General features: G+C 46.4%; 1 protein-coding gene across 14 annotated transcripts in view; it reads right to left on the reverse strand.

Annotated features, from left to right (window-relative positions):
• The window catches only part of PXK (PX domain containing serine/threonine kinase like), a 75,507-nt gene that overhangs the window by 54,515 nt on the left and 7,267 nt on the right, over positions 1–13,725 (reverse strand). Inside the window, exon 1 of one of the 14 annotated variants that reach the window (XM_028110355.2) lies at positions 797–847. The exons of the other annotated variants lie outside the window; for them this stretch is intronic. The gene's annotated coding sequence lies outside the window, so the exon portion shown is untranslated. Of the gene's footprint in view, positions 1–796; positions 848–13,725 lie in introns of those variants that run through there. 14 annotated transcript variants of the gene reach the window in all.

Consider the following 13,725-nt stretch of genomic DNA (forward strand, 5'->3'; position numbering starts at 1 on the left):
CTCATTAAAGTTTGTGCCAAGACATTCTTTAAATTTAGGCCAGTGATTTCCAAAGAGGGTGATTCTGACCCAAATGACATTTAGCAATGTCTGGAGACATCTTTGGTTGTCACAAGGGGCGGGGGAGTGCTACTGGCATCCAGTAGATAGAGGTCAGGGACGATGCTAAACACCTACAATGCACAGCACAGCCCACCCCCACCCCCCAACAAAGAACTACCTGGCACCGAATGTCATTAGTGCCAAGGTTGAGAAACCCAGGTTCAGGTGCATCAATAAACCAGTCATCCCAGTCCATGGAGGCCTGGGTTACAGGGTGGTGTTGGGGGTTACCTCTGTCATCATCTGCCCTTGGCTGTAGCCCACTGGTACCTCATATACAACACCACTTGTAACACACTTGTGTCCACCTAGACTTTGCTTAGTTACCAGTGGGTAACTAAGTGGGTGCCTGAAAGCATCACCCATTGTGTAAAAACACATTAGGACCCATTAAGGCTTCCCTGTGGTCCCCAAGTCCCATCTGCCATCTGGCAACAGATACAGAAAGACACTGGGGAATATAAGGTGACGTCATTCAAAAATATTTTAAGTAAACTCTACCCCCAACATGGGGCTCAGACTCACAACCCCAAGATCAAGAGTTGCTCTACCGACTGAGCCAGACAGGCACGCCTGCTCAGAAATATTTTTATTCCAGTTCAATAACACAAGTTGGTCCCTAACTATAAAACATTTGAATTTTTTTTAGTTTGCTTAATACCACCTTCCACTTGACCAAAAGGAAATAGTTTACCTCAAATCTCCAGTTTGTACAGTAAACACAGCACAGCTGTCCATTGCTGGCAACCGGTGGTAGCTCTTGTTAAAGCCCCAGGGACTAGCAGAAACCCAACATTTGAAGTCAGGCCTCTTCCTCCTGAGCTGCAGTCAGCAGCCCAGAATCCTCCAGGGAACCATTCCCATCTGCCCCACCATCTCTGATGTGCAATGGAAACTGCAGTGTGTATCAGAGAGACGACAAACCAGCAAGGCCTGTCAGGCAAAAAGGGAAAGCTAAGAACTCTGTAGCGCAGCCTGAGTCACACGGATCTACACCTGCCCCCAAAACCCACTATCTGCCGCCACTTCCTCAAAGGGCCTTCTTCTTGCCCCTCCTCACACCACCACACCCTTTATCTTGATGGGGCAGGGTGGCCACCCTGTCAAGCCCTAGCGTTTTGGCTAGTCAGTATGGTCTGGTGCAGAAGTTCTTCCAACTGGAAAGGCCCCAGGACCACAGAATTTCTGACTTAAGTGAGGTTAAAGAGAAGTGAGCACCGATCCTGTGCCAGGAATTTTGCTAAGCCCTTTACTCAATGCTTCTCTTTCAATGCTCACATTAACCTAGAGGGTAGATCTCAGCTCAGCTAAACTGAGTGAGCTGTCCAAGGTGGCACGACTAGGAAGCAGCTGAGTGGGAAGTGCAACCCAAGTACCTGATTCCCCAGACCTTCCCACCTGCCAGGTATGACTGGCAACCCTCGGGGACCTGGGGCGCTCTGAGCTCTTTCTGCAGTCCTGAAAGATGAGAGTCCTCACTAGATGGTGGAACTCAGGTGGTTCATTTCTAATGATGTTGACCTACTGACTCCAATCCTGGGGGAAGGGGGGCAGGGTTGGGGTTGTCATTTCCACAACTGTTCCTTAATGCTTCCAACACAGGCCATTTTCCAAGTAAGCATCCTCACTGGCATTTTGTTTCCTGAGTTTTCAGAGAGGTATTTAAGATTTCCCTGCACAACAGCTGATATTCAAAGATGCCTTGGTTTGATGAAATTGTAGGAAAAACTAAGGAGGAAAACTTATTTTGAATCTGTCTGGCCCCAAATGACATTAATGAGGCTACAAACACAGATCACTTTGGGGGGAAAAACGTGTTAAAGGAGCTAAAACCAAAACTTAAGCAAACCTTCAAACTAGATTAACCCACATAATTCTTCATCCTTCCCTTTTGGCAGAGAGATCAGATTTACTCAGAGACTCAAAGTACAGAGAGATGAGAGCAACTGTTTGGAGATATTTTACCTGTCCGTGTTCCCACATCATCACCTCTAAAGCAGAGGGTCCCAACCCTGCTGCATTCTATAATCACCTAGAAAACTTAAAAAAAAAAAAAAAAAAAAAAGGATACTAATGGTTCGACCCTCCCGCCTAGAGATTCTGATTTAACTTGTCTGGCTGAAACACAGGCATTAGTAGGTCCTAAAAGCTCCCCAGGTGATTCTAATGTGCAGCCAGGGGTGAGAACCACGGTTCTAAACCTCTTAAAGAGGAAACAGCTTTACACTGTAAAAATAAAAACCCTCTCAAGAGAGGAAGGAAACAAATGACCCAAGCACCCACCAAACCTCACAGCCTCCTCCATCCCCACCCTCACCCCTCCTTGCCGATGGGAACCATTACCCTCATTTTGCAGCTGGGGACAAGGAGTCTCTGAAAGGGCAAATGCCTTACTAGAAAGTGGTAGCTCTGGGGTAGGAGGCCCGGTCTCCGGCTAGCCACACCACTCTCTTGGGTTCATTCCCAAACCCACTTCCTCCTGGCACTTTCCCTTCATAGTAAGGCCTGCAAAGAACGCTGAGCATGCGTGAACTTGCTGGACATCCAACATCATCCTATTTCCCTACTCAGGAACCTTCCAGGGCTCCCACTGGCCACAGAATAAAACCCAACTCCTTAGCCTAGCTTCCATGTTCTGCTATCACCCAACCAAAGTGTTCTAACCCTTCCTTCTCCTCAAACCCTCCTCTCCTCAGTCAGACTCTGTGTATCCTAAACATCCCTTACTGCCTCCCCTCTTTCTCTGTTCTAGAGTCAACACCTGGGAATGTCAGCTGTTTAATCATGTTACTGCTATTTCTGTCCTATGTCTACCTATGTCTGGGGAGAGGAGGGACTCTTTCCAACTGAATTAAGTTCTTCAAGGGCTAGAATCACATATTTCTTTGTATTGCTCCTTTGGGAAGGAGGAAGCATGTTGCTTTTTCATGTGTACCTACATCTAGGAAAAGTCAAACAGCATGCTCAAGAAAATCTCCATGGGGGGTGGGGGCATGGGTGAAATAGGTGAAGGGGATTAAGATGTACAAATTTGGGGCACCTGGGTGGCTCAGCTGTTAAGCGACTGCCTTCGGCTCAGGTCATGATCCCAGGGTCTTGGGATCAAGCCCCACATTGGGCTCCCTGCTCAGGGGGAAGCCTGCTTCTCCCTCTCCCACTGCCCCTGCTTGTGTTCCCTCTCTCGCTGTGTCTCTCTCTCTGTCAAATAAATAAATAAAATCTTAAAAAAAAAAAAAGAGTACACTTATCTTTAAAGAAAAAAAAAGATGTACAAACTTCCAGTTATGAAATAAATAGGTCACAGGGTGCCTGGGTGGCTCAGTCAGTTAAGCATCTGCCTTCGGCTCAGGTCATGATCCCAGGGTCCTGAGATCGAGCCCTGCATCAGGCTCCCTGCTCAGCAGGGATTCTGCTTCTCTCTCTATCTCTGCTCCTCCACCCCCCTCTCATGCTCTGAGTTCTATGTCAACTCTACTTAAATAATAAAAAATAATTAAAAAAAAAAGAAAGGCTCCATGGATCTTCCTAGCCCTGATTTATCATCCGTTTATAAACTCAATATTCAAACCCCTGGTATCACACAGCACAAGAGCCACACCTCACGGGTTGTGGGCAACATCATCCGGAAGGACAACAAGGTCTCCGAGGAAATTCTCAGTTGCAGGACTTCTGCTTAGCTCATCAGCAACCTGCCTGTCTGCTTATAAGTCTTAATATTTCACCTAGAATTAATGATTACTCCTTACTCTGCTAAATATTCATTACTTATTGTTTCATTTGCAGATTTTCAGTGCTGAAATGTACCTATGTTATATTCTCATTGCTGTGCACTCCAATAATGTGCAAAACCTGCCACCAAAGCAATGAAAGCATTAGGGTTTTAAAAGGCATTTGAAGGGGGGAGCCTGGGTGGCTCAGTCGGTTAAGTGTCTGCCTTCAGCTGGGGTCATGATCTCTAGGTCCTGGGATCAAGCCTTGCATCGGGCTCCCCGCTCCACTGGCTTCTCCCTCTCCCTCACCCACCCACCATTTGTTTGCACCAGCACGCTCTCTCTCTAATAAATAAATAAAATCTTTAAAAAAAAAAAAGGCATATGAAGAATCACCACTATCTCATCCTAAATTCGGGCAGGTGAGTGAAGCCAATTGAATCTAAACTGAATCCTAGAACTGTGTGCTTCACCTTTATGCAAAGTTCTCCAGTTTCTACTCTGTGTTCCCAGAAGGGGCAAGGAACACATCATAAACGTGCTTTGATGCCTGCAGTGAGGTGCCACCGCCTTATTGAGCATGCTTCTTCCTTCTCCAGGCCTTTTGAAGTCCAAGCTCTCCTCTGCCAGACAGTCTCCTGCCCTGCTGCGGGAGCTGGTCTCCACGCCAACTTCAAAGATAGCCAGCCGATGTTTCAGCTAGGAGAAACACTGCAAAGCAGGGCTCAAAAATCCTTTCAGCCGCAGACATGACTAGAGAATGAACGTGGCATTTTATTTATTTTTTTTTAAAGATTTTATTTATTTATTGACAGACAGAGATCCAGTGAGAGAGGGAACATAAGCAGGGGAGGCGGGAGAGGGAGAAGCAGGCTTCCCACTGAGCAGGGAGCCCGAGGTGGGGCTCAATCCCAGGACCCTGGGATCATGACCTGAGCCAAAGGCAGACACTTAACAACTGAGCCACCCAGGCGCCCCAAACGTGGCATTTTAAACAGCAGTTCCTATGGCATTCTGTAGTACAAGGACCCTTAAATGACGCCAAAGCAAATTATATAATTTGCTAAGATGGGAATCCATCTTACATCAAAGCAAAGGGGAGAAAACCCTCAAAAATCTCGGGCTCAAATAGTAATAAATATAACCTCCAATAATCCTCAAATTTCTTGGGCCGATGCCCTAAAAGTGTAGAAACAGACGCAGTGAACATAACCTCCGAGAACCACTATTTAGCTGGCTGGCTAGAAAAGACAGTAAACACACAAACTCCGATCTGGTTGGAAATAATGATGTTTGTGGGGACTCTGGTATCTGAGGGTGGCCAACTCCTCAACGCTCCCGCCCTCAGCTGGTACCAACCTGAGTACCAGCTAGGAAGGAAGTGTTCCTCCTCCTGGGACCACTTCTCTGCCTACCACCCTGTGCCAGGGCCCCAAAGCCTTCTGGAGGCTGATGTGCTGATCAGCCACACTGTGCGCCCCTCCCCCATGCCACCACCGCAAGTCCCCAGGGGGAGAGGGCCTTGCTTTCCAGTCACAGAGACCCAATTCAAAGCCCAGCCGCCACTTACTAGTTTTGTGACCTAACTCTGCTGAGCCTCTGAGCTTCAGTTTATTATCTGCAAAATCATACCTTTCCAACAGGATGGCAGTAAGTATTAGATGAGATCGTATACTTACAGCACCCAGCACAGAGGCCAGCTTTGGAACTTAGTTTTCTTTTCTGCTAAGAAATAGGAAACACAAGGTGTGTACGGACCCTAATCAGCAAGCCCAGGAGATGGCCACAGCACTGTCAGGAGCACCAAGGGAACAACAAAAAGCAGCCATTCCCTTTGAACACAGGAAATAATTGTATCAGTCTCTGATTTCTGACAGCAAGCACCATTACTCCAGCTCTTGTCCCAGCTTCTATGCCCACATTTATTTATTTACCTATTTATTTGTTTTTAAGATTTTATTCTTAAGGGGCGCCTGAGTGGCTCAGTCAGTTAAGCACCTTCCTTCGGCTCAGGTCATGATCCCAGGGTCCTAGGATCGAGCCCTGTGTCGGGCTCCCTACTCAGCTTAGAGCCTGCTTCTCCCTCTCCCTCTGCCTGGTGCTCCCCCTGCTTGTGTTCTCTCTCTGTCAAAATAAATACATAAAATCTCTGAAAAAAAAGAAAGATTTTATTTTTAAGTAATCTCTACACCCAACGTGGGACTCAAACCCACAACCCCGAGATCAAGAGTCGTTGGGCGTCTGCCTTCGGCTCGGGTCATGGTCCCAGGGTCCTGGGATCGAGTCCCACATCGGGCTCCCCGCTTTGCGGGAAGCCTGCTTCTCCCTCTCCCACTCCCCCTGCTTGCGTTCCTGCTCTCGCTGTGTCTCTCTCTGTCAAATAAATAAATAAAATCTTTAAAAAAAAAAAAAAAAAAAAAAGAGTCAATGCTCCACCAACTGAGCCAGCCAGGAACCCCTTCTATATCCACTTTTAAGGAAGCTAAGTAAAAAACCTCACCCTAAAAAACCCCGGATATCAACAACAAGAGAATGGTTATGTTGTTTATGGTATAATCATGTAGTGGAAGAATATGCAAGCCTTTAGAATGGTGTATTAAAATTATTTTTCATTACACAGGACAATGTGTATGCTATAATGTCAAATATTCTAAAAGGATAAAAAACAGTGATAACATTGATAAGAAGAGGGAACCACAACAAATGTTAACAGCAGCTATCTCTGGGGTGAGATTATGGGTGGTTTAAATTCTCTTAGCTATTTTTTTCATATTTTTTAGGTTATCCTCAATGAGCATATTTTACTTTCCTAATCAGGAAAAACAATTTTTCCAAAAGTTCCTTGGTTTGCTATACATGTAATTTAAAACATGCTACTTTCAAACAAAGAATCTTGAGTGATAAGCACTGAGATGATCTGAGCTCGGATAAGAGCACACTACATTATCAACGACAAATGCAAGCTCTCATCTTTTTTCCTTTGGCGAGGGAACTTTTAGTCATTTTATGACTCACCAGCACTTTTACTGTGGAGAGATTGGAAAAACAGAAGATGAAAGTCAAAATAACTAACTCTTCTATTAGTATCCGGGGTGGTAAAATATTTGGTGGGAAAGGAGCTTGAAACTATGGGGAAGTCAAGCTAGGGAAGTCCCTGGTGGTTTCAACGGGGTAGAACTGCTCAGCATCACGAAGAATGAGGGAGGGCTGACTGCACATAAATTTACTCTGCCTCTCCTAATAGAATCCCTGTGTCCTCCTGAGATGCTAGTTTCAATCATAACCATGTCAATGACTCTACACACCACACTGCCGTCGACCTCTTCAGAGCTGAAGGTAGTAACCGCTACGTTCGTGGAGCACTTAACTCCTGTTCCTCAGCTTATCCCAACTCCCCACAGTGCTTGGAGGTACATGTCACTATATCTCTTTCACAAGAACCCCACTTTTCAGAGAGGGCAGGTGCTTTAAACAAGGGCACTCAGCTAGGAAGTCAGGAGAATGGACTCTACCCAAGGCCTGTCTGACCCAGGGCACAGCACTTCCTACCCTATGCGGCCTGAGGCAGAATGCTTACACATCAGACACCCCTCATTTTGCTGGAGAGGTCAGCTAAACAGGCAGAACCAGTTCCTCAAGTGAGGAAGAGCCCAGAGAGAGTGAGGGGCAGACTGCGGACCACGGGGACTCAGGCCTGGGTAAGAGGAGTAAGAAACAGTCGCAGAGCTCTTGACACACCTCCCGGCCCAGTCTCCTGACTGGGAGACCTTGGCGCTCAGCAAACTGCCCCCTCTTGCACGCTCACAAACTTCGGGCTGAATGTCATCAGGCACCGCACAGAAGCTGTGTACAAGTGGGAAAATTCTTTTCTCTTCCCAAGGTTAAATAAGCCCCCCCATGAACATGAGGCAGGCTCTAAAGCAGCAGAGGGGAACATTTTTAGATGAACGTGCCTCAAGTGGACATCAGGCTTCTGGAGTGAGCACCCAGCAATGTGAATGGTGGTTAACTTCAGTTGTCCCAGAAGGGAACAGAGTCTTTGACTAGGCCGTTCTGTTTCCACACTATGCTCCTGTTAAAACTCCAACAACAGCTGCACCTCTGTCCTGGGCTTTACTCTGTCAGAAACCATGAAGGCTCTGGGTCTCAACGGTCACAAAGCCCAACTGGCTGCAGGACGGGCAGGTCCCGCTCAGCTCTTCTCACGCGGCTCAGCAGTCTGGAGAGAGCACTGACCTAAGGCTGTGACGTCCAACACAGTGGCCACAGACTGAGAGACTGAAGTTTAAGTTTTATTTAATTTTACTAAATGTAAGTAGTCTAAGTGGCTAACTGTAGCCACTGGCCAGTAGAGTTATAGGTTGTTTGCAGATATAAACATTAGATATTTATGAAAACATGAGCACACTAAACACAGTATGTTATGACTTGCTTTTCTCCCCTCACTTAAAATAAGATGAATCTCCATATTAGCAACCGCACATCTGGATATTATTTTTAATGTCTGTATCTGGGCTGCCCAGTACAGTAGGCACAAGCAGGATGGAGCTATCATGCACCTGAAATGTGCCTAGTCCCAACCGAGGTATGCTGTAATTGTAAAATGCACACCAGATTTCAAAAACTTTGTATGACATAAAGAACATAAAACACAGTAATAGTTTTTATAGTGATTATCTACTGAAATAATATTCTGGATATATTGGGTTAGGAACAGATTATTTAAATTCATTTCACCTGTTCCTTTTTACTTTTCTAATGTGGCTATGAGAAAACTTAAAATTACATACGTGGTTTGCATTATATTTCCGTTAGACAGCATTGCCCTAAAGCCTCCACTGCACATAAGTCCACCCCTCTGCAGCCAGGATGGGAGAACTGAGAAAATGGCAACCCAAATTAGTGTCTGGTTCTATGGCTCAGGGGAGGGCCCCTAACTCACCCTCGTCCAGGCCTGGGCTTCGTGGGGCCATCAAACAGGTCCACTGCTCTGCAGGCCCTAATAATAGATCAGGCCAGCGATGGCTCAATGTCCACTGGCCTACAAGCCATTCTGCTGCCCCCAGCTCTATGGCCTGGAGCAAGTTACTTACCCTCTCAGCACCTCATTTTCTTCCAACTGAAAAATGGAGATAACAGTGAACTCAATCCAGAGTTGCCACAAGAATCAGGTAAGAATCTAGAAGAGTTCGGCCAATTTCGTTTTTAAAGTTAAATATACGCTTACCATATCACTAAGCAATTCCATTCCTAGGTATTTGCCCAGGAGAAATGAAAGTACGTCCACACAAAGACTGGTACCCAGTGCTCATAGAAGCTCTATTCACAACAGCCCCTAAGTGGAAACAACCCAAATGTCAACCAGCTAATGAATGCGTAACAAACAGTGAAATACTACTGGGCAATAAAAAGAAACATGCGACAACGTGAAAGACTCTCAAAGCTTTACGCTAAGTGAAAGAAGCCAGACGCAAACCATTATACCCTATAAGATGCCATTTATATATAACACTTTAGAAAAGGTGAAATGACAGTAACGGAAAGCAGACCAGCAGCTGCCAGGGATCAGAGGAAGGATACTGACTGCAAAGAGGCCTCAAGGAAGTATCTGGAGATGAAAATGTTACAGTGGTTACAAGGGGGGCCGGCATTTGTCCAACTTAGGAAATGAGATAAGTAACATAGAGAACTTACCACAGGGCTGGGCCCCACCCGTACTAAGTGCTTAAACAATGCCAGCTGTTATCATGGCAAGTGCCACTGCCTCTTCAGTATTGCCCGAACTTTCTAGAACCAAACTCAGACTCACGATCTTCCTGGGAAGACCAGGACTGTTTCTCTAATCATTTCTGGTGCCTTTGTTTCCCTTACGGCCTCTACTTAGCAGACTTCTCTGTTGCATTCCTCCCTCTCTCCAGTCCTTCTCTCCCCTGTGCCACTGACCTCATGTGGCCTTTCTTTTTTTTTTTTAATTTACTTGACAGAGAGATAGAGATCACAAGAAGGCAGAGTGGCAGGGAGAGGGAGAGGAAGAAGCAGGCTCTCTGCTGAGCAGGGAGCCCGATGCAGGGCTCAATCCCAGGACCCTGGGATCATGACCTGAGCCGAAGGCAGACACTTAACCGACTAAGCCACCCAGGCACCCCTGATGTGGCCTTTCTAAGCCCACTGCTTCACTACCACTCTGGACTCTCTTTTTCCCTCCCTTCACGATTTTCACGGACCCCTACACACCGCCAGCAAATTAAGTTTTCTAAAATACCACTTCCACATGCTACATATCCACTCAAGTCCCTCACTGCTATTCAGAAACTTGAGCCTGGCCTCTAAGGGGCCCCACGGCTGGCCCCAATCTCCCTTCCCCATCTTTTACCCCACGCCAGAATCCTCCATGACAGATCCTTTTGGAATGAACAGACAAACAAAGGCAGGGACCACATCTGTCTTGCTCCGATGTGCACCCCAAGTGCCTAGCACAGTGCCAAGAACAAGGGGCATGCTCACAGCAGTATCTGCTGAATGAACTGAAGTCTGCAAATGCAACCTAGCCTCAGAGAACATAGCTAGTCATTCATTAGTATTTTAAACTGAGATCCTTATGGTGAGTTAGTAATGGTTTAGAATAGGATGAACAACTAGAGTCTCTGGAAGGCTTTACGTGTTAAAGGCTACAAGGCTTGTATGTTTCTACTTTTTAAAAAATACATCAATAAAACAATTATTTAAATATTTTCTCCCTTTGGGACCCCTGGGTGGCTCAACTGGTTAAGCATTTGCCTTCAGCTCAGGTCATGATCCCAGGGTCCTAGGGTCGAGTCCCGCATCGGGCTCCCTGCTCAGCGGGAAGCCTGCTTCTCCCTCTTCCTGCCATTCCCTCTGTTTGTGCGTGCTCTGACAACTAAATAAAATCTTTAAAAATATATATATAAATTTTCTCCCTTTAACCCAGAACAGACTAAGAGCCTCCAAGTGAACACACAAGAAACATGGGACCAGTCATAAAAATCAGATGAGTGTGTTCATGGTTTATTTGGTTTATCATGGTTTTGGCCACTACGTAGCTTTTTAATTGATTTTGCTCTGAGTCATACATGGTTTCATTTACATCCATTAATGTACCATGACTAAAGATAGGCTTTATTAGGAATGCCAATGGTAAAATATGAGTTAAGTGAGTTCATGAGAAATATGAGAAGTGAGAACCATCATAAAATTGGTAATTCTGCAAATTGAAGACACTCATTATCAGTGCTGTAAGCTGTATTCACCTTATCACAATTCTCACTGCCTCTCATATTTCAAAAAACAGTGTAATTCAGATCCCAAACATTAATATAATTTTTAATAATGTACTGATCTGAATAAAATATTTTTTTAATTCAAAATCACTTCCAGAAGGTTTTTTTTTTTTTTTTTTTTTACCATTCAGAAGTACTATGAAAGGAGTTTGCAAGTTCAAAAGCCTGGGGAGTACTGATCTAGAAGCTGTTCTCTGAGAGGCTGTTCAGCCCAAAGCCCCAGGAAGGACCTGGGTGGCTGGAGCCACTCCCACTGCCCCCTCTTGGCTCCCAGGTGGGCTGGCACTTTCAACACCTTACTTCACCCTTGGTTTATACGTCTGCCACCTCTACCGGGATATAAGTTCCCTGCTTCATTCGTCTTTTTATCTTAATACACGGCCCAGTGCCCAGCTCACAGGAGACTCCTCGGGTGCTTGCTAAGGTTCCCAACACCATAGAGGATTTCAGATAAGGAAGAAGCTCTGTGCTTCAGAGTGAAAGGCACCCAAACCTGGTGTCTGTGCCCACAGGCTGCCTACTGGTGCGCGGCACTTAGGGGAAAGGAACTCAGCGGGGCTCTCCGGAATAGAAGAGCGTTTCTCAAGAAGCGGCGTTCTGAAGATGTCAGCTGCCCCCCAGCCCACCCCCTTACAAATGTCAGTTGGCATGGTCTACTTGGCAGGGGAAAGAACAAAGCAGAGGGCTTTCTATTTTACTTTCTCACCCCGCTGCTGGAGGTCAAATGTGCATACACCGATTTTGGTGACAAACAAAACCTGGGATGTGAAGAGCTGAAACGGGCATTTGCCAGGGGCCCGCCTCCCTTCAGGCCTGGCCTCTGGGAACCCATCTGCCAGTTCAGTGGCCGGCCCCAGAAGGGGACCCCGTGCTGCATCCCCCGGAGCTCGGGGGATCAAAACAGATTCCTTCAGAATGAAAGAGAAAAAGGCGGCAGGGGAGTTGCTCTTTGACATGTCACTGGTCTCTTTTTTGCCATTTGTTAGCAAAGCAGTCATGGCTGACAGTGAGACAAACTTTTAAATAAACAATTCTCCTTTTTCCGTTGAGCATACCTGAGTGCCCAGCAAGTACTAGTACCTAAAAAGTTACTAGCGTTCTGGCAAATACAGAGGTAATACACTACATCAAAACAGCTGATACTTACGTGTTGAGCTCTGGTTAGAATGTTCCTGTGTGAGCTCGGTTAACCCTCATAGCAGCACTAATCTTACCATCCACACTTTACAAAGAAACCGGCTGGAGAGATTAAACCATTTGTCCAACGTCACTAAGGTATTGTCCCTCTGTTTCCGCCTTACACTTTCACATGTGTGGGAGGGAGAGATTATTAAATAGAAAACAAAGTAGTAAGAAACAACAGGTATGGGGGCACCTGGGTGGCACAGTTGGTTAAGCATCGACTCTTGGTTTCGGCTCAGGTCATGATCTCAGGGTTGTGAGATTGAGCCCTGCGTCAGGCTCCACGCTCAGCACTGGCTCTGCTTGAGATTCTCTCTCCCTCTGCCCCTCCCCCCCGGCATGTGCACACTCTCTCTCTCTAAAATAAATAAATAAATCTTTAAAAAAAAAGAAGAAGAAGAAGAAAGAACAGGTATGTAAAATTCTTGCACATCTGGAACCAATAAAGCTGAATGGGAATTTCAGAGGAAGGAAAAGCATATCCAGCTTCATGGGGCGCCTGGGTGGCTCAGTCAGTTAAGCGTCTGCCTCCAGCTCAGGTCATGATCTCCAGGTCCTGGGATCGAGCCCCACTTTGGGTTCCCTGCCCAGCGGGGAGTCTGCTTTTCCCTCTGCCTGCCACTCCCCTTGCTTGTGCTCTGTCTCTCTCAAATGAATAAATAAAATCCTTTAAAAAAAATGTTTTTAAATAAAGAAAAGCATATCCAGCTTGGTAAAGTAGCTGTCCACAGGAAGGATTCCCCAAGTTGCAGCTCAGACAACTGTAATCATACAACAAATCCACTTACTCAACAAACATTTATTGAATGCTTACTATCTATAAGCTAGGGAATGAGCTAGTTTGAAATGGAATCAAAGTAATAATATATAGACAGCAAGGGCTGGATTTGGGGGGGGTACTTCAAAGAGCAAGACAGGGACAGAGGCAGAACAAGCTGCCCATATGCCCCTTACCATTTAAGGAATAGGAAGGGACAGAGGTGTGTCCTGCTTGCTCAGATGCTCAGTAGCCTCAGAGCTCCTGGAGTCGGGCCTGCTTACCACCGCATCCCCAGCACCGACCACAGTGCCCGTCGGAGCTCGAGAAGCAGCATGGAGTGAAGAACGGAGGAAGGCTGTTAGAGAGTGTGGTATCTACAGGGTCACACGCAGAGATGCCTAGAGCACGGCAATGTGTCAGCCAGCCCTTCCCTATGCTCTGGTGGGACAGTGAGAGCAGTCGTGCCGGCCAGGCTAGCGGTGTGGTGTGAATAGGCCTGCTTCAGGCTCCATTTCCCTCTGCAGGACTAAAGTGCACCACGTGTCCGCCCACCAGTCACCTGTCACCTGGGCAAAGGGCAGCCTCTAAGGAAGGCCTGCGGAACAACCCTGCTTTCCCTTTCCACCTCCGAAACAGTTCCAGCATTTTAGACCCAGGTTTGTCCCATACCAAC

The sequence above is a fragment of the Eumetopias jubatus genome, unplaced genomic scaffold (assembly GCF_037043125.1).
Source record: "Eumetopias jubatus isolate StellerSeaLion01/CBP00866 unplaced genomic scaffold, mEumJub1_p1.0 scaffold_1, whole genome shotgun sequence".
Lineage (NCBI taxonomy): Eukaryota > Metazoa > Chordata > Mammalia > Carnivora > Otariidae > Eumetopias > Eumetopias jubatus.